The sequence below is a fragment of the Prionailurus viverrinus genome, chromosome X (assembly GCF_022837055.1).
Source record: "Prionailurus viverrinus isolate Anna chromosome X, UM_Priviv_1.0, whole genome shotgun sequence".
Taxonomy (NCBI): domain Eukaryota; kingdom Metazoa; phylum Chordata; class Mammalia; order Carnivora; family Felidae; genus Prionailurus; species Prionailurus viverrinus.
The window spans coordinates 12702541-12728029 of NC_062579.1; the positions used below are offsets into that span (position 1 = coordinate 12702541).

Below are 25489 nucleotides of genomic sequence, written 5' to 3' on the forward strand. Positions count from 1 at the left end.
GCCAGGAAAATGACATCCCTGCCGAGGAGCTGTGCTGGTTCCTCAGAAGAGAAAGGTTCCGTGTGAGAGGACAGCGCAGCCGGGGGGGGGGGTCCCCACACAGCCCCGGAAGTGAGCAGGGCCCGAGCGTCCCCCCCCCCCCCCGCCATGGCTGCCCCAGGCCTTCGAGGAGAGCCCAGTTCCCGTGGCCCCTCCTTCGAGGCCTCCAGCTGGGACCACCAGCCTCAAGAAAGCCAGGGCAGGCCGTGGACAGCCATGGACAGCCGTGGACAGCCGTGGACAGCCCCTCCGCTTACAAATGAGGCAAGCCCACTGTTTTCCACCCAGACTCCCAGACACAGGGTATGGACTTCGTTGGTTTTCTTGAAAAAGACCTGGTGGTCCCAGAGGAAGTATGACAACAAATGAAATGCTCTTTCCCTCGTGACAAGAAAAACAGGCAGCAAAGAGCTAAAATGGGCTGACCTCAAGCACCTTATTCCACAAATAGCTAAACGTGTATGTGTGTGTGGCTTTTGTGTTCATGCCTGTTATTACCACACACTGGAGACATTCACATTTTTACCTTCACTCTCCCTGAACTCCCCTCAAGATCTCTTGTCTAATCCTCCTCGGTGGCAGACAGATGGTGAGATTTGCCCCTGAGCTGGGGGAGGGCAGGGCGGGGGGAGCGGGAGGGAATACAGAATTTCAAATCCCCTTGTGAGCTAAGAAACTAAAGGGAAACAAAATGTCTCCTGGGCAGCCTTGGAGGTGTGCTGCCCACCTGTCCCTTCAGGACAGAACCGGTGGCTTCAGGCTCTGCCCTAGCTTGTGTTCCCGCCTGGGTGGCACTCCTCCTGGACAGCCCTCTCCAGGCACTGCCAGGAACGGGGGAGGGGGGGGGGTGAGGCCGGCCCACACTGGGCAGACCTCCGCCCGGCAGTGTGTGCTCACAAGCTCCTTGTCAGGCTGGCTGGGACCGCAGCCTGAGGCTCCCCCTGCCCCTCTCCCCACCCCTTCATCTCCCAAGGGTGTTATCTCCCCTCCACAAATAAACCTCCTACACTCCTACCTCCATCTCAGCTCCCCCTGCCCCCAGCACCCAACTGACAAACACCATACCTCTGTACTTTTCCAGTCTCTCAGAGTAGCTCAATACTTAATGTTCATAGTTAGCATTTGTTGACCGATGAATATGCATCAAACACGACTCTGATCTGCCCTATACTCGTGATCTCACGCATCCTCGCAAGTACGCTAGCAAAGAGGTACACTTGCTGTTGTTGCTATTCCCATGCTTCATACGAGGAAACAAATAGATACCTAGAGGGATTAAATGACTTCCCAGGGTCTCGGAGCTAATAAACCGAGACTCACTCTTCTAGGATCGTGGGGCACTACTGCTCCCGGCCAAAGCCCGACCGAGTCCCGAGTCCCGGAAAGCAGATCCTGGGTCTGCAGCCGCCACCCTGCACTCCACACACCTCAGTAAAGTCGTGCCGAGTGCAAGTGACCTGACCAGGTTCACAGGTCACAGCAGAAAGAATGAAATTCCTTGGTAGAAAGGCAAGGGCACAGCAGGTTTTCTTGCAGCGCACAGTGTATACATCATGGGGAGGGAGGAAGGGCAGCCTTTCGATATCACCATGCTACAGATGTTTTTGCATATGTTTTTCTACCTTCACCCTAACAAAGAACTCTAATGATACCTTAAGTGAAAACAACATTTCAACAATGTCATCAAGCAAAAGTTGAATGGATGAGTTGAAAATCTAAAAAGTTTAGCTGGCTATCATAGGACCTGATCACCTATGAAAACTTTTATTCCAAAAATTACCGTTTTGATGTCAAATGACTACCATTTATTTTATTTCATATTCTTTTAAGCTTTTATTTTAATTCCAGTTGACACAGGGCTACATTAGTCTCATGTGTACAACACAGTGATTCATCACTTCCATACATCACCCGGTGCTCATCGCAAGTGGACTCCTTAATCCCCATCACCTATTTCACCCATCCCCCCACCCACCTCCCCTCTGGTCACCATCAGTTTGTTCTCTATAGTTAAGAGTCCATTGGGGCACCTGGGTGGCTCAGTCAATTAAGAGCCTGACTCTTAGTTTTTGGCTCAGGTCATGATCTGACAGTTCATAGGTCCGAGTCCCACATCAGGCTCCAAGCTGACAGCACAGAGCCTGCTTGGGATTCTCTCTCTCTCTCCCCTTCCTCCACTCTCGCATGTGCACATGCATGCTGTCTCTCAAAATAAAATAAATAAATAAACTTTAAAAAGAGTCCATTTCATATTCTTCAATAAAGTTTGGAAAATGGGACATATTCCTTAAGGATTCCTCGAATAAAGAAGATTTCATGCAATGCATCAAATTTACTATGTGCTATCTACTTGGAACATGTGGCTTCCTGGTTTTGGAGACACTAACCATTTTTTCATGTCAGAATGTATCAGTCTGAAGAATGTGTACATTTGGCAGGTGTATGAACCTAATTTTTAAAATCCTAATCCTTACAATGTGGTTTAAGACCTTCAATAATACTGATCAGCTAGGGGCACCTGGGTTAAGTGACTGACTCTTGAATTCGGCTCAGGTCATGGTCTCAGGGTCATGAGATCGAGCCCCATGTTGGGCTCCACACTGGGCATGGAGCCTGCTTAAGATTCTCTCTCTCTTTCTACTGCTTCTGTTCTCCCTCCCTCTCTCACTCTCTAAAAAAGAAATAAAAATTTAACTTTAAAAAATGATCAGATAAAATACCTTAGAGATATTCTGTACTTAAGTGCATGAACATAATAGAAGAGTATTATAATTTTTGGTTAATAGTAGCAATTTGGGGCGCCTGGGTGGCTCCATCAGTTAAGCGTTTGACTCTTGGTTTAGGCTGATCTCACAATTCGTGGATTCAAACCCCACATCAGGCTTTGCACTGACAGTGCAGAGCCGGCTTGGGATTCATTCTCTCTCTCTCTCTCTCTCTCTCTCTCTCTCTCTCTCTCTCTCTCTCTCTTTCTCTCTTTCCCTCTCAAAAATAATTTTAAAAAGCTTTAAAAAAAGAATAGTAGCAATTCTCATTTGCATGCCCATACCTGGACTAATTCTGGAAAGGGAAAAAGCCCTCTACCAGGTATTCATCATTACTGGTAATAATACTAATGTGTAGCTGGACTCTACTTACATTATTATTTATTCATCCTTCTGTTCTCAGAGTTTCCCAGTATCTGGCACATGATAAAATAACTGTAGCTCTTATAAAAACTCTACCAGGATACCATCTCCTTTCACAGATGAAGAGCTGCTTCAGGAAGGGGAGGAAACTTCTGAGGCTGCACAGCTGGTGGGCCGTGGGCAGGGATCACTCCCCCTCCTGAAACATCTGCCCCGCTTTGAACATTCACTTGCCTGGCTATTTTCCTCCCCTTTTGGCCATTCCCCGTCAGTCTCAACGCTGGGATGGCCGGGGCTCTTCTCTCCTCTGGCCACACTGCACCTCCAGGTGATCTCATTTCACCAAATGAGATTCCCAAATTCCTATCTGTAGCCTGGACCTGGCATTTGAACTCCAGACCCACATCCTTAATAAGCTCCCAGTGCTCAGCAAAAAAAGATAGGGTCATCCCTCCCTCCTCTCTCTCACCACACAACCAGTCTGATCAGCAAATCCCAGGGGTGCCACCTTCAGAAACAGCCAGAATACGATCAGTAAATCCTGGTGGTGCTACCCTCAGAAATGTCCAGAATCTGACTGCTTCTCCCTGTTCCCATTACCAACCTTCTGGTCTCTCCTGGTTTCCTGCATTGGCCTCTGACCTCTGCTCCTTGCTTCCGCCCCTGCCCCTAGTGGTCTGTTCTCCACAGGGCAGCCAAAAGGAACCAGTGAGAGCATCCCTGGTCACATCACTACACTGTTCAGAGCTCCCCCGATTACTTCCCATCTCGCCCAGAACCCCAAATCTTATAGTAGCCCTACTCCATGTGGAGCCCTGTGAACCTCTACCCCCATCTCCGGATGCCCTCACCTGTGCCCTCCAGCACACTGGCCTTTGTTCTTTTTCTAGCACACCGGGGACTTTGCACATGCTGTTGCCTCTGCCTGAGAGGCTCTTTCCTCCAGATCCCCACAGGGCTCTCTTCCTCACTGCCTCAAGTCTTGACTTAAAGGTCACCTTTTCAGTAAGGCCTTTGCTGGCCTCCCTATCATCAATTGCAATCCAGCCCCCAACATTCATATCCCCTTCCCCTGCTTTTTTCTCCCTCCAACATACTATAACTTATTTATTATGCTTATGGCTTACCGTCTGTCTAACCCACTAGGATGTAAGTTCCCTGACAGCAGGGATTTTTGTCTGACTTACTCACCCACATATTCCCTAGTGCTTAGAACACAGTCAACACTCAATAAACATTTGATGGATGCACGAGGGAAGCTCAGAGAGCTAAATTAACTTCCCCCAAAGTTGTAGGGCTCAGCTCTGACTCTAAACCACTGCTCTGAGTCACCAGTTGGTGATAAAATAAAGACCCTTGATCAGTGCACACTCAGATATCTACAGATCTGATAAAAATTCAAACCAAATTACACAGAAAGAGATCAATTTCCCTAGCTCACTGGGTACTTTCGTTAATCTCACATTCACTTGGAAGACAAGAAGAATTTAAAAAACAGCAACGTAGAAAAAGTAATACATGCCCGGGAGCCACTTCAATCACAAGAAGCTGAAGGATGAATGTACCTTAATCCCTGAGGAAAAGTAAACAAGTCGGATCAAAACATTTCTCAATTTTAAGTAAATTTTTTCAAATCTTAGAAATAAAGAAACAAAATCTCCTATTAACATTTCAGCATTTTTCTCCCTATACACCGGGTTTGGCAGTTTATACATCACACTGCATAGACAATTCCACAGCCGGCTTTTTTCTCTCATAGCATCTGTATTTTCTATACTACTGTATACATTATTAGGGGCCCTAAGGTTAAGGTTATACAGTAATTGGTCAGCAGGCAATGAAGTCTCAGCTGGTAAAAAGAAAAACAAAGAATATGAACATTGACTAAACATGGACGCCTAAGACCGCCGTCCAGCGTGCCATCTTCCAATCGACTGCCGGCTCCACCACTGACCCTGGCCCACGTGCATTCCCTACAGGCCAGAAGAATCAGTTCCTCTGGAAAGCCTCAGGCGAAACTGCTTCTGGAAGTCAGAACCTAAGACCACGGTCTATTTAAGTGGCCACTACCACCACTATCCAAAGAGCAAGGGTCAGGTACCCAGTGCTGTCAATAACCACAAGGGTAGAGAAACAAGCAACAAAGATAGTACTCATTCAACAAATATGGATAAGCACTGCTGTGCACCAGGCACCGAGGACATAATGCTACACAGAGGCCATGGAACCTCAGTCCAAAAGGGAAGAGAGCCATTTGTCAAACAGCCACAAAAACAGACTTAAAATTCTAAGAGTGACAAGTGCTACTGAGGACAGAAATATGGCACTACAAAGGCCTGTAGAAAATGGGTATTTGTGGGGGAGCTGGGTGGCTCAGTTGGTTGAGCATCTGACTTTGGCTCGGGTTATGACCTCATGGTTCATGGGTTTGAGCCCCATATCAGGCTCTCTGTTGTCAGCACAGTGCCTGCTTCTGATCCTCTGTCCCCCTCTCTCTTTGCTCCTACCCAGCTTGCACTCTGTCTCTCGAAAGAAAGAAAGAAAAGAAAAGAAAGAAAGAAAAAGAAAGAAAGAAAAAGAAAGAAAGAAAGAAAGAAAGAAAGAAAGAAAGAAAGAAAGAAAGAAAGAAAATGGTATTTGTAAGAGTCAGGAGGTCAAAGAAGGTTTCCCTGGGAAAGCATGAAGCAAGCTCTGGGGCTGTGAAGGCATGAGGGGGTGCAAGGGTATGAAGTGGGATACGAGGCTGGAAAGAGAGATGGGGGTCACAGCACAGAGAACCTTGCAAGCTGACCACATTCAATGTGTATTTATATATTCTGAGAGGGAGGGGAGATAGAGCTCAAGCAGGGGATGGGCAGAAAGAGCGAGAGAGAGAATCTCAAGCAGGCTCCACGCTGTCAGCACAAAGCCCACTGCAGGGCTCGAACTCACCAACTATGAGATCGTAACCTGAGCCAAAACAAGAGTCAGAGGCTTAACCGACTGAGCCACCCAAGCACCTCGATCAGTTTTTTCTTTAATGTTCTCTTGGTGTGATATCTAATAACTCCTCACCTAGGTCTAGGTCCTGAAGATTTTCTCATGTTTAATTCTAAAACTTTTATAGTTATATGTTTTACATTTAAATCCCTGATCCGTTCGGAGATAAAAATTTTTATAAGGTGTAAGACTGAGGTTGAGTTTCCTTGCCCCCCCCCCACCTCTGGATGTTCAGTTGCTCTGTCTGGCACCATTTGTTGAAAAGGTTATACTTCCTCCACTGAACTGCTTGTGCTTTTTTATCAAAAATCAGTAGGACATATTTGTGTGAGACTGTTTTTGGGTTCTCTCTCCAGTTTCACTGACCTATGTATGTATCTCTGCACCAGCACCACACTGTCTTAATTACTAGAGCTATTATGGTAAGTCATAACAGTCATAAAAGTCCTACTTTGCTCTCCTTTTTCAAAATTGTTTTAACTCTGTGTGTGTGTGTGTGTGTGTGTGTGTGTGTGTGTGTGTGTGTGAGAGAGAGAGAGAGAGAGAGAGAGAGAGAGAGAGAGAAAGAGTAAGCACACATGTGCAGGAGTGGGGAGAGGCAGAGAGAGAGAGAGACAGAGACAGGGAGAGAGAGAGAGAGAGAGAGAGAGACAGAGACAGAGACAGAGAGAGAGACAGAGAGACAGAGAGAGAGAGAGAGAATATCTTATGCAGGCTCTACACTCAGCACAGAGCCCAATGCTGGGCTCAATCTCACGACTGTGAAACTATGACCTGAGCTGAAATCAAGAGTCAGATGCTTAACCGACTGAGCCACTCAGATACTCCTGCTTTAACTATTCTAGTTCCTTTGATTTTCCATATAAATTTTAATTTTTTTAATGTTTATTTATTTTTGAGAGTGAGAGAAACAGAGTGTCAGTGGGGAAGGGGCAGAGAGAGAGGAAGACACAGAATCCAAAGCAGGCTCCAGGCTCCAAACTGTCAGCACAGAGCCTGACTCGGGGCCCAAACCCACAAACCACGAGATCATGACCTGAGCTAAAGTCAGGTGCATAACCAACTGAGCCACCTAGACGTCCCTGATTTTCCATATAAATTTTAAAACAAGCTAGTCTACAAAAAAAGAAAAAAAAACAAACTTTCCTGGGATACTGATAGGAATTACATTACCAATAGATTAATTTGGGGAGAACTAACATCTTTACCTTGTTGACTCTTCCAGTCCACGAACACAGTATACCTCATTACTTCTTGAGATGTTCCTCGAATACTTTCATCAACATTTAGTAGTTTCAGCACATACATCCTGTGTGTGTTTGCTAGATTTATACCTAAGTAGTTCAATTATTTTTGGAGTGATTGTAAATGGGATTGTGCTTTTAATTTGGGTTTCCGTATGTTCATTGCTAGGATATAGAAAAATTAATTTTCATGTGTTCATCTATCCTACTATCCTGTGACCTTGCTGAATTCACTTATTAGTTCTAAGAGTTGTTTTGTAGATTCTCAGGATTTTCAACGTAAAGAATCATATCATCTACAAACAGGGACGATTTTATTCTTCCATTCTGATTCATTGCCTTTTATTTCTTTTCTCAACATTGTGCTGGCTAGGACTTCCAGTACTGTAGTGAGAGCAGATATTCTCACCTTGTTCCCATCCTCACGGAGAAAGCATTCAGTCTTTCACCATGTAGTATAATATTAATGTAGGTTTTTTGTAGATGTTGTTTATCAAGCTGGGAAAACTCCTCTCTGTTCTTACTTTGCTGAGAGTTTTTATCTTGAATGGATGTTGAATTTTGTCACATGTTTTTTCTGTACCAATTGATATGATTATGTGATTACTTTTTCTCCCATAGCTTATTGATATGGTGGATTATATTAACTGATTTTCGAACAATGAAGCCTCCGTCCATATCTAGAATAAATCCCACTTGGTCATAGAACACGGTTCTTTTAATATCTTGCTGGATTTGTTTTGCTAATACTTTGTTGTGGATTTTTGTGTCTATGCTCTTGAGGGACATTGGTCTGTAGTTATTTTTGTACTGTTGGCCTGGTTTTGGTACCAAGGTAATACTGGCCTCATAAAATGATTAGCAGGCATTTCCTTCTCCTCTATTTTCTCAAAGAGATTATGTAGAATTGGTGCTTATGTTTAAATATTTGATGGAAATCTCTGGTGAAACCCTCTAGGCTTGGAGATTCTTTTTTGGAAGCTTTTAAGTTATTAATTCAAGTTTTTTTTTTATTTAAGTAATCTCTACACCCAACGTGGGGCTCAAACTCATGACTCCAAGATCCAGAGTCGCATGCTCTTCTGAATGAGCCAGCCAGCACCCCTGAATTCAACTACTTTAATAGTTACATGACTATTGACATTATCCATCTATTTTATCTTGAGTGAGTTTTGGTAGTTTGTGATTTTTCAAAGAATTGGTCCATTTCATTTTAATTGTCAAATGTATGTGCATATAAGACCTGTTTGTAATATTCTCTTACTCTCTCTGTAATGGCTGCAAGATCTATAGCGATAGACCATTTTATTCCTAGCATTGCAATTTGTGTTTTCTTTCTTTGTCAGTCTTCTTATAAGTTTATCCATTTTACTGATCTTTTTAAAGAACTAGTTTCTTCACTGATTTTCTCTGATGTTTTTCTATTTTCAACATCAATGATTCCAGCTCTTCATTATTTCCTTTCTTCTGCTTGCTCTTTTCTTCTCCTTTATTTTCTAATTTCTTGAAGTGGGAGCTTAGGTTATTGATGAGAACTTTCCTCCACTCTAATGTAAACATTTAGTGCTATAAATTTTCCTCTTAGCACTGCTTTGGTTGTGTCCCACAAATTGTGTATTTTCATCTTCATTCAGTTTGATGTATTTTTAAAATTTCCTTTGAGACATCCTCTTTGACCCATGGATTATCCAGAAATGTGTTATTTGTTTTCCAAGTGTTTGGAGATTTTCCTGTTACCTTTATGTTATGTTACTGATTTCTAGTTTGATTCCATCATAGTCTAACAACATACTCTCTATTATTTCCATTCCTTTAAATATATTGGAGTTAGTGTTATGACCCAGAGCATGGTCTAACTTGGTGAATGTTTCATAGGTACTGAAGAGGATGTGTTTTATGCTGTTTCTGGGTGGAGTGTTCTACAAATATCAATTAGAACCACTCGGCTGATGATGTTGCTTGGTTCTTCCTTATCCTTGATGATATCCTACTTAGTAGTTCTTTCAAACACTGAGAGAGCAATGCTGAAACTCGCAACTATAATTGTGGATATATCTGTCTTTCAGCTCTACCAGTTTTTCTTCATGTATTTTGCAGCTCTGTTGTTTTGTTCATACATACTTAAGATTGCTGTTTTATTGGTAGATTAACAATGTTATCATCTATCCTTCTTTGTCTCATTAATTTTCTTTGCTCTTTAGTCTACCTTATCTGGTATTATAAATAGCTACTCCTGCTTTTTTAAAAAAATAATGCTTTCATATCTTTTTTCACCCTTTCACTTTTTTCACTTCAATGCATTTGAAGTGAGTTTCTTGTAGACAGCGCATAGTTGAGTCACATTTTTATCCATTCTGTTACCTCTTTCAATTGGTAAATTTAGACTATTTACACTTAAAGTAATTATTGATATATCAGGGCTTAAGTCTGCCATTGTATTATTTGTTTTCTATTTATTCTCTATTTATCATCCCTCTTTTTCCTTTTTCTTCCCTTCCTGTGAGTTACTTGTCCATTTCTCAAAGCTCCATTTTGATTTATCCATAGTCTTTGAGTACATCTCATTGTATAATTTTTAGTGGTTTTTAATGGTTTTTAGTTATTAAAATATACACACATAATCACAGCCAGTGGTATCAATATTTTCCCATTTGAAGTGATGTATAGAAATCTTACTTCCATTGATGTTCCTTTATACCCTCCCCACTTTTTAAATATAACTTTCTTATATATTATCTCCACACATATTGAACACCACACCAGATGATATTATAACTTATGCGTCAAACATCAAACATAATTTTAAAATCTAATGAGGATAAAGACAGCCTATTATACATACCCCTATTTCTACCCATCCACTGTTTGTTTCCCTTTCTGAAGTTCCAAGCTTCCTTCTGTCACCATTTCCTTTTCAGTTTAGAGAACTTTCTTTAGCCGTTATTTAAGAGTAGGTCTACTACTAACAAATTCTCTTTGTTTTCCTTCACCTGAGAATATTTTTATTTTCTCTTCATTCCTGAATAATATTTTCACCAGATATAGAATCCAGAGTTGACCATTCTTTTCTTTCAGCACCAGAAAATGCTGTGCACTTCCTTCTGGACTCCATGATTTCATACGAGAAATCCACTGTCATTCAAATCATTCTTCTCCTACAGGTAACATGTTGTTTCTCTCTCATGGCTTTTTCTTTGTCTTTAGTTTTTAGAGGTTTGATTATTGATGTGTCTTGGCACAGATCTCCTCTTTGAGTTTTGCTCAGCTTCTCGATCCTGGAAGTTTATCCCTTTTGCCCAGTTAAGGGAGTTTTCAGCCATTATTTCTTTGAATACTTTTTATTTCCATAACTTTTTTCTTCCCTTCTGGGACTCCAATGACACAAATATTAGACCTTATGTTACTGTACCATAGGTAAGTGAGGCTCTGTTCTTTTGTCTTTCCAGACTATCTTCTCTGTGTTGTTCAGACTGGGTAAATTTTATTGATCTGTTTTCAACCTCACTGATTCTTTCCACTCTCATCTCTATTATTAAGCTAACCAGTAAACTTTTTAATGTGGCAATTTTATTTTTTGGTTCTACAATTTCCATGTTTTAAATATCTCCAATTTATTTGATAAGAAGTTTAATTTTTTGTTTCAAGAATGTTTGTCATTATTCATTAAGGCATCTTTTTTCAAGGTTTATGTATTTGTTTTGAGAGAGAGAGAGAGAGAGAGAGAGAGAGCGCACATGTAATGGAGAGGGGCAGAGAGAGAGAATCCCAAGCAGGCACTGTGCAGAGCCTGACTTAGAGCTCAATCCCACCAACTGTGTGATCATGAGCTGAGCCAAAATCAAGAGTCGGCAACACAACTGACTGAGCCGCCCAGGCACCCCCATTAAGGCATCTTTTATGATGGTTGCATTAAAATCTGTCAGGTAATTCCAACATTTGAGTCTTCCCAGTGTTGTTATCTGTTGATTGCCTTTTCATTTAAGTTGTGGTTTTGGGAATGCAAGCTGGTGCAGCCACTCTGGAAAACAGTATGGAGGTTCCTCAAAAAACTAAAAATAGAACTACCCTACGACCCAGCAATGGCACTACTAGGCATTTATCCAAGGGATACAGGTGTGCTGTTTCGAAGGGACACATGCACCCCAGTGTTTATAGCAGCACTATCCACAATAGCCAAAGTATGGAAAGAGCCTAAATGGCCATTGATGGATGAATGGATAAAGACGATATGGTGTATATATATACAATGGAGTATTACTCGGCAATCAAAAAGAATGAAATCTTGCCATTTGCAACTATGTGGATGGAACTGGAGGGTACTATGCTAAGTGAAATTAGTCAGAGAAAGATAAAAATCATAGGACTTCACTCATATGAGGACTTTAAGAGACAAAACAGATGAACATAAGGGAAGGGAAATAAAAATAATATAAAAACAGGGAGGGGGACAAAACAGAAGAGACTCATAATTATGGAGAACAAACTGAGGGTTGCTGGAGGGGTTGTGGGAGGGGGGATAGGCTAAATGCGGAAGGGGCACTAAGGAATCTACTCCTGAAATCATTGTCCACTATATGCGAACTAATTTGGATGTAAATTTAAAAAAAATTTTTTTTTTAAAAAGAAAGAAAGAAAAGGCATCCAAATCGGCCAGGAGGAGGTCAAACTTTCACTCTTCGCAGATGACATGATAGTCTATATGGAAAACCCTAAATATTCCACCAAAAAACTGCTAGAATTGATTCATGAATTCAGCAAAGTTGCAGGATATAAAATCAATGCACAGAAATTGGATGCATTCCTATACACCAACAATGAAGCGACAGAAAGAGAAATCAAGGAATCAACCCCATTTACAGTTGCCCAAAAAACCACAAAATACCTAGGAATAAATCATTTAAGTTGTGGTTTTCCCAGTTCTTGATGGGACATGTGACTTTTTATTGTATCCTAGGCATTTGGGTTATTATATTACAAGATTCTGAATCCTATTTAGATGAAGCATGCAGGTCCCGGGCCACTTTGGCAGGCTGTAATGCCAATGATCGTTCAGTTCACAGAGGCCTTGCACTGCTATTCAGGTCTTCTTCATTTGTGTTACCTAGAGGTCACTCTGAAAACTAAGTGGTTTTCCACACTGTAGTTTCTCTTCTCAAACTTTTTGGTATGTTAATTCTAGTCAAATTCACGTATGGGTCGGTCAGGAGTTTGCCCAAGACTTCCTATACAGGTTTAAAGAATCCCTCTCTCCAGCTCCCTCCTCTCCAAGATCTTCCCAACTCTAGTAGGGTGGGTGATGGGGGTCACTTACTACTTCTGAGCTGGGGGCTGGGGGGAGACAAAGGCCAGACTCCCCATCTGGCCTCCACTGACAACATGCCAGCGGATGAGGGGAGAGCTGCAATGGGTCGCCTGGTGCCACCAGGCAGGACGCAAAATTCCAGACTCCCCACTCAGTATCAACTGACAACCTGCCAGTAGGAAAGAAGAGCACTTCCCTAGGCCATTTGCTGTCTTTATTTTAAGCCAAAGACCTCAGGGCTTAAGACAACATGCATTCATTATCTCACAGTTGTGTAGGTCAGAAGTCCAGGCAGCCTCACCTGGATAGTCTGCCCAGCAGCTCTCAAGGCTGATATCAAGATGTCAACCAGGCTGGACTCTTCTCCAGGGACCTGGAAGAATAATCCACTTCCAAACTCACTCAAGTTGCTGGCAGAATCCGATTCCTTGCAGCAGGAGGTCTGCAGTCTCCGTTTCCTTGCTGGCTGCCAGCCTGGGTCTGCTCTCTGCTCCAGCAAAGTTGCCTGTATTCCTTCTCACGTGACACCTCCATCTTCAAAGCAGCCAGTCCCTCCTCAAGCTCTGAATTTCTAGGACTTCTTTTTTGGCCACTAGGCAGAGAAAGTTCTTTGCTTTTAAGGGCTCATGTGATAAGATTAGGCCCACCATGATACCTCCCTTTTGGAAAGTCAACTGTGTCATATAACATAACACAATCACTAGAATGATAGCACATCACATTCTCAGGCTCTGCGTATTTGGGAGTGGAATCTTGGGGATTCCAATAATGAGTGGAAGCTTAGAAATTCTGCTCACCTCACTACCACTGGGGAAAGGGCAGGATAGAGCTCATTATTTGGTCCAGAGGTTCTGCAATTAGAACGTATTAATTCTAGGGGCACCTGGGTGGCTCAGTCAGTTAAGTATCCGACTTTGGCTCAGGTCATGATCTCGTAGTTCATGAGTTCAAGCCCCATGATGGGTTCTGTGCTGACAGCTCAGAGCCTGGAGCCTGCTTCTGATTCTGTGTCTCCCGCTCTCTCTGCCCCTCCCCCACTCATGCTCTGTCTCTCTCTGTCTCAGGAATAAACATTAAAAAAAATTTTTTTTTAAAGAACGTATTAATTCTAATGGACTTGAATTGAGCAATATGTTTACACTATCTTGCTATACTATTTGTGTATTTGTGGTAAACATTTCTTTTTATAATTTCCAGCATGATTATGTTTTCATATATATACATATGTAGGTATGTATATATACACACATATTCAAAAGCTACTTTAGAAAGAACATTATAGGGGCGCCTGGGTGGTTCAGTCGGCCAAGTGTCCAACTTCAGCTCAGGTCATGATCTTATGGTTCATGAGTTCGAGCCCTGCCTCGGGCTCTGTGCTGACAGTACAGAGACTGGAGCCTGCTCTGGATTCTGTGTCTCCCTCTCTGCCCCTCCCCCACTCATGCTCTGTCTGTTTCTCTCTCAAAAATAAATAAACATTAAAAAATATCTTCTAAGTTAAAAAAAAGAAATAACATTGTAATATTTTTGAATGTAGAACTACAGTTCACAGGCTACCAACCCATGTGTGTGCCTGGGAAAAGATATTAGATTAAAAAGGGTGACGCTACCTATCAGTACCATTGCACAAAAGGCATGCCCAAGCTTTATGAAGCAGCAGGATCCCCTGAAGTTTTAAAAATATCCTAAGGCCCCTGTCCCAACTCCTTCCCCAACTCCAAAATGCTGGCGATGCAGCTTGCCTGGGACAGGGCCAGGCTGGAGACTCACTGGCAAGGAGTGCCCTGTAGGACCCCACATGTCACAAGTGTAAATATCCAGTGATGACCACAGCGACATCCTAGATGGTTTAGATTTCAATCTGCTAGGAAGCTGGGGAGTTGAAACACATGATCTTAAAGTCGCTTTCTAAGCTCAGATTCAATAATCCTGTCATTAAGAAAACAGGACTCCATTATGGATAATCACCAAGATCAACTGGGTCAGGGGACTGCTCTCCCTGAGTCACAAGACATTCCCCCACATTCTTCCTGTGCCGCAACACTGACCAAATCTGAGGTATCTGCCAAATGGTGTGGGGTCTTACTGGTGGACCCATTTGTCCTCAATTACTCCAGACCCTTCTTGGTGTTAACATTTCTCACAATAGCATTTAACAGGTTCCAGTTGTTAGGATTTTGTTTTCCAAAGGAAAACGATGTTATTTAAATTGTAAAGAATAATTTGAGCAGGAATTGGTTGCTGAGCAGGAATTGGCCAAGGACCCCACAGATGAGGAACAACTGGATAGTCAAGCACCTGGATTATTGATCACTGATAGAAAAGACAGCCACACTCCTTCTGAAAAGCATGTCTGAATGTTACAAAATAACAAGTTTCCTTACTAATTAGTAAAATGAAATATTTTCCCAAATTGCCTTGCTTTCACAATTTGTAGGAGAAACAGCATAAGCCCAAAACTCCAGGCAGTGCTTGCTCCTTTGCATTGAAATCGCTGATTTCTGGAAAGGATCCTTTAAAAATCAGAAAACAAAACAAGCACGATTCTGAATACAGAACAGCAACCTGGAAATCTCTATTTTATGTCACTTATGGAAGTAAATTTGTGATTCTTTCTTAAATCAAGAATAGCAAAATAATGATGGGCTTTATCTCAGAGCGGTGCAGATACGCAAGATGTGGAGTGGGCACGCTGGGGAGGCACAACGCAGCAGGCGGTAACGCGGAGGGGCTTGCTCCCATCAGGACAATGCAGACACCCAGATAATGCTGTGGGCTTGAGCTCAGGTTCTAGAGCCAGCCTGCCTGTGTTCCCATGCACTCTCTGCACCACCCTAGCTTGTGTGACCACGGATGAGTTTTTTAACCTTAAGACGCCCATGCCTCGGTTACCTCTTCTGAAAAACAGGCATGCTAAGAAAGGACAGTACCGATACCATAGAGTGGTGTAAGCATTTCATGGGATAAAACATATGAAGGGCTTAGCCTCCTTTCCGCCTGGCACACAGTAGGTGCTCAACAAATGTTAGTCATTGTACACAGACAGACACAGTGCCAGGCAGCCAGTAAGCCTGGAAGAGAACGTAGCCATTATTATTCCAAAAAGTAACACAGCAATCAGGGCCACGAGATGCCTGTGGGTTCATTTAACACATTCTAACAGAGTCGCCTGATGAATCCTGTCAAAAGCTTCCCAAGTGGCATCCTAATCGGTTACATCTTTGCAGAACAATGTCTAACATCTGCTCTCCAGAGGACAGAATAACCAAAAGGCCAGGTCACAGGAGCTACAGCTGCCATCCTGTGGAAGAAGCTACATTTATGACAATACAATATTCCACAGAACGTGTCTCATTTGTGCCTTATAGCCCTTGGTGCCAGCACATAGACACCAGTAGGCGCTCCCTCCGCGAGTACGGCAGAACACATTGTGACTAGATAGTGTGAGCACATTATGTAACACACCCAGGAAATTCCTGCTACCTTTTGCAGAGACGTTAAGTGTCTTAAAAATGATATTCCATATCATGCGCAAAATTAATGGCCTTTGTGTTGGTAGTTTTTTTTTTTTAAAGTGAAATATGAGCAGAGAGATCCACTTCAGGGTCTCTGAATGTAGAATAGTAACTTGGAAATCTCTACGCCATTTGTTGAAGTAAATTTGTGATTCTTTTTTAAATAAGTAACAGTCCCACCGAGGGGCACTCGCAGCCAATAGCATCCACCCAAGCAGCAGCAAAAGCCCAGGCCCGAGGGGGTGGGCACCGTGCCCCCCCCAAACACTACACCCTCTGTTCCCTCTTCTTGAGGAGCCGCACCATGTCGTCCGCCTCCACTGGCTACCATGAACAAGTGCCCCTGCCCAAGAAAAGCAGGAGGAATGACGAGGAAGAAAGCCACATCTTAACCCCCGCCCCCGCCCCCGCCCCCGCCCCCGCCCCCGCCCCAACCAGAATGAGGAGCAGAAACCCTGTCTTTCACAATTCCCGGGGCATAGAGTCTTCGAGCAGCAAGTGCGACGCTAGTAGCATCCCCCAGACAACGCCCGTGGGCCAGAAAGCAGTTTAAACCACACGGTCACCAGATCTACAAAACACAAGTTTGTGTCCAAAATACAGGAAGCTTACTTCAGTCTTGCACTGCACTTAACTGCCACACGACCTCTTAGTAGTACGTCCTGCTGCAAGTACTCTCCTTTGTAACAGGAGAGCAATCAGATCCGAGTCAGACTAAGTGAAGCATCCCCCCAACACCTGCCCCCGCTGTCGTATTTCCAGAGAGAAGGTCTTTCTCTCTCGTTGACCCAGATAACTTCTGTTACCATTGTTCTTGCAGAGCCCACGTCTCAGACTTTGCAGTGAACACCGTGCAGCTCTGACAGTGGACAAATACGCAGTGACATCTGTCTTACTTACAGACCTGTTTCATCAGCAGCTTCCATGATCTCACTGAGGATTCCACCTTGTGGGTCAACCATTAAGGTGCTGACAAAGTGAAAGCTATCTGAACTGACCTCTACAGTCACAAGTATTGTGAAACCAGTGGACAAGGATTCACTTTATGTTCAAAGTAATCCCTAACAGTAACTAGGGGGCCACATGCTACCACTGAAAATGGAAAGGCTGTTGTGACTCAGAAACAAATGAGCGGAGGCACTGTGAGAAGAAATGATGCAGTCGTATATATTTGGAGAGAGATGGATGTGTTTCCGTGTTACCTAATGATACCAGAGAGCCAACAAAGTTTGAATAATGAAGGCGTAGACAAGTCTTCCTCACTGACAAGCCGTGTGAACAAGGAGCCATGACATGTCAGGTCATCTGTTCTGGAGACTGCGGGGCGGGGGGCGGGGGGGGGCAGCTGCCAGCACAAGCCCAGGAACAGAGGAAAGTGTCTTGGGGGTCTACCCGAGTCCCCAGGCCCCCACTCCACTGCGCTCGACCACACAGCACACACAAGCAGACCTGAGAGGCACGCACAGCTCTAGAGAGGGGACTGGGCTCTTTGGCAAGATTTGAAAAGGACAGAGGGGACAGAATTCAAATCTTACTCTGTCACAGAACTAAAATTTGAAGATGAGGGTTATCATAGAAGAGGGTAAACGTACATACCTCCTTTCCATGATCTGTTCCTCTCATACGGATAGAACTTAAAGGTCAGTAACTTGAAGTAGAAATGTAGAGTTCTGGGAAAGTTCCAGCACAGGCCCATGCTTACAGAGGGGATAGTTTGTGCAAGAACTTTTTTTTACTACCATCCCCCAAGTTTTCAAACAGATGTTTGACAGGATTTCGGATCTTAACGGATTTGATGTCAGGGAAGATGGAAAGAGTACATTGTTAATATTTTGTCTAACAAGAAAGCAAACAACAACTAAATGCTATACAAAGATAAGCTGTTTGGGCTCAAACACACGTGTACACAACAAAATTCAGAAATATCCAGGAGGATTCCCACAGACTTACTGAAACAAAAGGTGTATTAACAAGAAAATGTCAAACTTGAGAAAGCAAATTTCCTTTTATTTCCCACCCAACTAAAAGAAATGGAAGATGAAAATTGCCAAAACAAAGCCGTTTTTTTTTTTTCAAAATAAGTACAATCATAGCGCTCAGTTGGCAGTTAATTCTTTCTCCCCACAGAAAACAAGAAATAATCTCCATCCTCCCCTGTATCTTTTACATAGCCTCGGCAGCCTGAGATACATTTCTATTATGAGGCTACTAGATAGTGTAAAAAGGAATGTTTTAAAACTCCTATTAGCTCAAGCTAGTAAAACCGTGTACTTCTATATTGTGCCACCATTAAAAGCAGCATTAGTACAAAAAATAAAAAATAAAAATAACCACAAGCAAAGTAACAATGGGCTTTCTCTCAGAATGGTACAAATATGCAAAATCCTAACCTTTCACCTCGCTCATTACAAAACAACAGTATTCTTCAACCACTTCAGACAAATACACAACACGCTCAGCATATGCCAGAGAGAGATCCAAAACACCTAGCAAATGAAGGCTGAGGCAACGGGAAACCAAGCTGAAAATTGTTACGCTCAGCATTGGACTTGCAAGCTACAAGTAAAAATGCCTCACCCTTCCAGGACGGGCTCCAGGACCGGCCGCATTGAGCAAAGTGTGCATTTCCCTAATGCGTGTACAAACAGGCAGAGAGAATGGCTCACTTCCTCACACAGAGAGCATCAGATCAATTTCAAAACCAACAAGCATATTCTTTTAACCCCTACCACAGCTTCCTGCTTTCCACGCATCTATTTGTGTAGGACAAAATACCAAGGGCCTGCGTCCCGCTGCACTTCACCAAAGGTCCCCTCTCAAAGCAGTCAGCCATATGCTTGTGGGCTCAAGCTACAGTTTCGAGGCTTTTTCTTTTTTGAATTCCTTTGTCTAGCCATTAAAAAACGTGAACCTGTGAATACATGTCAGGAGAACCCAGAAAAAGGCTGCTTAGGAATCCTTTGCTGGACTAAAATACACTGTCGTCTGGATCTGGGGGTAAGGTTCTGAAAGACCCTGGTAATTAAATCCAACATGAGGAAGATCAACTTCTATGAAAGAGCCCATATCTGCCTTGAATAGGCGGTTATCTTTCTGTTTTCTATGGCAGTTTCAGGTCCCAGAAGGGCAGCTGTTTTGTTTTTTTTTTAATAAATGACTTTGAGGATTTCATCCTAGTACCTCCTATTATTGCACCCCAAATTATGGTCTCTTGTGGTCTGTTCCAAAAAAATATCCAAAACTCAAAGATTTGGCAAAAAGGTATGATTGTGTGAACTTTTGATGCCACAGTGATATATTTTCCATAAAGTTCCACCCCCCCAGCAGAATCATCTAATTCTCTCTGGAAATGTAACCTGATTTAACTAACACTTTGTTAGGGCATTTTACAACCCTATAAAAGTCACAGGATAACATACAGAAAAATGATAAAGTATGCTGCTTTTTTTTTTTTTCCTTTTTTGGTAGAGATGATAACCCCAGAGGTTAAGACTTCAGTGTCCTCTAAAATATGAACCTGTTTTGGATATAACTTAGCAATCTTATTTGAATTTCCTTTTCTCCACTGACTTTTTGATCAGTTTCTCATAGACTGACTGCATCAGTTTTGTGATTCTGCTAGTTCCCTCCTTAAGTGAGTCCAATAAAACTTTGACACAATCAAAATTGCCCTATGTGTGTGTTTTTAACAATTTAAGAATTAGTCATTGATATTTTGGCGGGGCCCGACAATCATATGGTCCCTGGAGGGTGACTTCTGGGCTTCAGGCTCCCTCAGCTACCATACTCATAGGGCAGCTATGTGAAGACAACCAGACTCAGGCCGATCAATCAGCTCAGTTGGCTAGTGTGACACAAATAAGGTTCCAACATTAGGCATGACACCCTCCATCCGCTCACAGAGGCCACAGCTTTAAACAGATAAAAATAGGGGTGCTTGGGTGGCTAAGTCTGTTAAGCGTCCGATTCTTGATTTCAGCTCAGGTCACAATATCACGTTGGTTGTGAGACTGAACCCCGCGTCAGGCTCCATACTGAGAATGGAGCCTGCTTGGGATTCTCTCCCTCCCTCTCTCTCTGCCCCTCCCCCATTCACACTCACTCTCTCTCTCCCTCTCTCTCTCTCTCTCAAAATAAATATTGTAAAAAAAATAAAATAAACGGAAAATAATATAAACGTTGAGAGTGAATGAGCAGCAATGCCACTCCCATGGGTAAATACACAAGAGAAATGAGGGCCTATATCTGTAAGAAGACTGACACAACAATGTTCAGAGCCTTTGTTCATAAAATACCCAAACTGGAAACAATCCAAATGTCCGTCAACAGGAGAAGAGATAAATTCTGGCATATTCATAAAATGGGATACTATACAGCAAGAACAGAGGACTGGTGTATGCAGCGACATTTTGTTGTGCAAAAGGAGCCATACATAAAAGAACACAGACTTAATGATTCCATTTTATATGAAATTCAAATGCATGCTAGCCTTACCTCTAATGATAGATTACCTATGGGGAGGGGAATGACTGGGAAAAGGCATGATAGTACTTTCTGGAGGGACAGAAATAGGATTGATCTGGATGATGGTTACAGAGTGCATATGTGCATAAAGAAAATCAAGAGGTATGGTTTTGATCAGCATTTTACTCTATGCAAATTTCACCTAAAAATGAATAAATTTTTTAAAAAGAAGAGGGATAGAGAAAAATGGATTCTAAAAAAAGTGAACAGGGAGAAGAAAGGAAAGGGGGATTTGAAAGGATTCTTCTTCCACATGTACAGTAAATAAATAAGAACTAACTAAATAAGGGGTGCCTGGTTGGCTCAGTCGGTGGAGCGTGTGACTCTTGATCTCAGGGTTGTAAGTTCAAGCCCCACATTGGGTATAGAGGTTATTTAAAAATAAAATCTTAAAAAAAAAAGAACTAACTAAATAAAATAAAAAGGAGGATAAACCCAAAGGGGCATGTCTGTATGTACCCTAGCTGGGTACATTTATGCCTGCCAATAAATCTCGGCCCAAGAGCCGGCAAAGCCCAGGCATCTTCTTGACAAGGGGGCGATGGGAATGGCTGGTATTTTTCTTTTGAAAAACTGAGACAATACAGAGTTGAGGCTAGATACTGAATTCCAACACCTTGGGGGGACCATGCTCAATAAGGACACTGATTAATGATCCGATAATAAATGAATCAAGAAAACACTTAAGGTAAGCTCTCTGATGGTGGTTAACAGAGGTATAAAGGCACACAAATAAACAATGGGAGTCCACAAGACTACCCAATTCAATTCAGGGACAAATTATTCTCTAGCTAAATAATGCATATGTAAACCCACTCTCAAAACTACAAACTTATGCCAATATGATTATTATTACCTAAAGATGTACTTTTAGCTTCTCGAACCCTCTATGGCAGTTTTCATTATTGTTAAACTCCACTGCAGCCACCTACTCAATCTTCAATAATAGGCCTAAAACATTCCCAGTGGGTGAAGACTTGAAAATAGATTCAGCCATCTGAAAGAATAGAAGTTTCTTTTTCTGCCAAATGTGACAGCCACAAGTGGCGCAGCCCCAGCCATCCCGGCCACGTCCTTTCTGGCTGGGGTGGGACAAGTGCCTCCAGAGAGTGTGACTTCCCACACTGTGACTGCTCTAGCGGAGGGGAGACGACAAGCGATTAGGCACTCAGGCCGGGGGAGAGGGTGACATGGGACAGGGGCACCCTCAGAAGGGGGCCAGCCATGTGCTAAATCCTGCCTCCTTTAATCTTCAGAGTGGCCAGATGAGGCAGTCGGGCTCCAAAAAGGAAACAGATGGCACACCCGAAGTAGGTAATGTGAGGCGGGACCAAGAAGGAGACTTCCAAAGTGGGTGAGGTACGGTGAAACTCTGAGGCAGGAGGCGGGGCTAGAAACCAGGAATGAAGGGAAAGGAGTATGGAGGATGGGGACTTGGGAGCAACCATCGTCTGGCAGAGGGACAATCCCCTGGGGCAGGGAGCCAGCAGGATAATCCCTGACCTGGCTGACCTCCCACCCTCCCTGCCATCTCCCGCCAGCACTCCTCTTGAGCCAAAGCCCAAGGAAGCCTGCTGTGGTGGCCCCAGCCCCAGCCCAGGCCCAGAAGGCAGACGAGGGTGGAGAGAGGCCGGGGAATGACCTCACCTCGGGGTTGGCAGCGAGGAGCTCCTGCTCCCCAGCACTCCCGCAGCAAGGAGAATGGGTTCTGAGGCAGCCTGGGTTCTTCCTACGCTGTGCTTCCCTGTCCTGGGGCCCACCAGCCCCCACAAATGCTTAAGCAGGCAACCCAGCCTTGAGCCCTGAACAAAGTCCAACTTGGAAGCTCTCTGAGTCTATGGATTTGTGGTTTGGAATGAGGGAGCACTAAGCCTATAGGACATCAAAATAAGAGTTTCAAAATAGGGCCTCCCCTCGAAACCGGTGCCAACACTGTAGTCTTTTCTCCTTCCCAGTGATGTCCTCTATCCTCCCAAGTCCTCCCCTCTTTCCCAGGGTCCTCCTTTCTCTTTCCCATGGCCCTCCCTTCCTTCCTAGGGTCTCCCTCTCTCCCACAGTCCTCCCTTCCTTCCCAGAGTCTTCTTCTCTCTTTCCCACGGTCCTCGCCTCCTTCCCAGGGTCCTCCTCTCTCTTTCCCACAGTCCTCCCTTCCTTCCCAGGGTCTTCCTCTCTTCCCCACCGTCCTCACCTCCTTCCCAGGGTCCTCCTCTCTCTTTCCCATAATCCTCGCCTCCTTCCCAGGGTCCTCCTCTCTCTTTCCTACGGTCCTCCCTTCCTTCCTAGGGTCTCTCTCTCTCCCACAGTCCCACCTTCCTTCCCGGGGTCCTCCTCTCTCTTTCCCACGGCCCTCGCCTCCTTCCCAGGGTCCTCCTCTCTCTTTCCCATGGTCCTCCCTTCCTTCCTAGGGTCTCCCTGTCTCCCACAGTCCTCTCTTCCTTCCCAGGGTCTTCCTCTTTTTCCCCACAGTCTTCACCTCCTTCCCAGAGTCCTCTTCTTTCTTTCCCGGATCCTCCTTTCTCTTTCCCATGGTCCTCTTCTCTCATTCCTTTCTCCTCCATCTTCACACCAAGCTTTTATCTGGAAAAACCCTCCTGCTACACGAGAATTTGGCTCAAATTCAAGGGCAGTCCTTGTCCCAAAATTGGGGGTTTTGTTTGGAAGGGCAAAAGAATTACACCCCCATTTATACATCAGTACAACAGGGTCAATATGTGATAGCCCAGATATAATATTTTCCTACTCTTAAAATGGGAAAGAGCTGCTAGGTTCAACTGTAGTCCAAGAAAAAAAAGTCTGTACTCCTACAACTATTTATAAAAAGCAAGTTATTCAGCGTGTTACCAACAAAACTGTCCCCAGCCTCTGCACAACAAAAATAAAAGAACAAGGGGTGCCTGGGTGGCTCCCTCGGTTAAGTGTCCGACTTCAGCTCAGGTCATGATCACATGGTTCGTGGGTTCGAGCCCCACATTGGGCTCTGCGCTGACAGCCCAGAACCTGGAGCCTGCTTCGAATTCTGTGTCTCCCTCTCTCTCTGCCCCTCCCCTGCTCGTGCTCTGTCTCTGTCTCTCTGTCTCTGTCTCTCTCTCTCTCTCAAAAATAAACATTTAAAAAACTTAAAAAAAAAAAGAAAAAAACGAAATATGAGCAAGATTACTCTGGGGCAAGATCCTAAGGAAAGACTGAAGTGGGTTCCTATTAGTTCTAGACTGGGGGCAGGGTACAGGTAGAGGGCCCAAGAGTTGGACACTGTTTTTCACGATCAATCCCTTTTCATAAAACCCTCCCATGTAGCTCTCAAGTCACTTTGAGGGGGACACCTGCTTCTCTGGGCCCAGCACCCCCACACTACCTGCTCCTCACAGCCATAGGTCTTGGGCATGGTCTGCTACCACTTAATTACAGGAGAAGCCCTGGGGATTTCTGCACACAACCCTTCCAGTAAGAACAATCCTGTCTTCTCCAGCGTTAGATAGGAAGTTTATGGCAGAAAAAATTTTTAGACCTACTTGGTATTTCCCACAGGGAACAGCCTCAAGGTGACGTCTCTCCCCACCCCCCCCCTTTTTTTTTACTCAATTCCAACCATTATTTAGAACTGTGCAGCATGTAATTTCTTAACACGAATGAGCTACATTTTTGTAATTAACCCCTAGATGACTTCTGCAAAGGGCATAATTTTTAAAACATTCCTGAAAAAGTAGATTTTATTCAATGCTTCATGGCCACAAAGGGGAAAGGAAAATACCACTCCTATCAAAAAAGCAATATGAATACAAAGGTGTAAAACAGCATAACTGGAATTCTACATTTAATTTGACTGCTACTTGACTTAAATAGTCAACACAAGGGGGGCCTGGGTGGCTCAGTTGGTTGAGCGTCCAACTATTGATTTCGGCTCAGGTCATGATCCCAGAGTTGTGGAATCAAGCCCTGCATGGGGCTCGACACTGTGTGTGGAACCTGCTTAAGATTCTCTTTCTCTCCCTCTGCCCTTCTCCCCGGCTCATGCTTGCTCTCGCTCTCTCTCTCTTTCTCTCTCTCTCTAAAATAAGTAAGTAAGTAAATAAATAAAAGTCAAAACTAGTTTCACCCCATGAGGTACCTCAGTAGCTCAGGTAGTTGAGTGCACAACTCTTGAGTTTGGCTCAGGTCATGATCCCAAACACATGGGATCGAGCCCCATATCAGGCTCTGCACTGTGTGGAGGCTACTTGAGAGTCTCTCTCTCTCTTTGTCTCTCTCTCTTTTTCTCTCCCCCCTCCTCTGCCTCTCCTCCCTGCTCTTCCTCTCTAATGTATATATAATATTATTATTTAATATTTATTTATAATTTTGTACATAATATATAATACATTATTAAATAATATTTAATAATTAATATTTAATAATATATATTTAATCATAATTTTCCCTCCAGATATGCCAAATGTCTCCAATTAATTCCCTCTGTGAAGCATCCCATTGACGTAAGTCATGGCAGGTGTGAGGAGCCTTGAAGGTTATTTTACTTTTTTTGAGTTTTTGTTTTAATTTTATTTTAGTTTAGTTTTAGATTTATTTTAGTTTTAATTTTAATTTCAGGTAATACAATGGAGTATTAGTTTCAGGTATGCAGTATGGCAATTCAGCACTTCAACAGATCACCCTGGGCTCACTGGGACAGATGTGCTCCTGAATCTCCACCTCCTAGTTAATCCAACCCCCCCACCCCACCCCCACCCCCAGCTTTGAAGGTTTCTGTAAAGGAAAGCCTGG

The 25489-nt window shown here is 43.5% G+C and overlaps 1 protein-coding gene across 2 annotated transcripts in view; it reads right to left on the bottom strand.

Annotated features, from left to right (window-relative positions):
• SH3KBP1 (SH3 domain containing kinase binding protein 1) overlaps positions 1-25489 on the bottom strand; it is a 334027-nt gene that overhangs the window by 257720 nt on the left and 50818 nt on the right. The window lies entirely within an intron of this gene.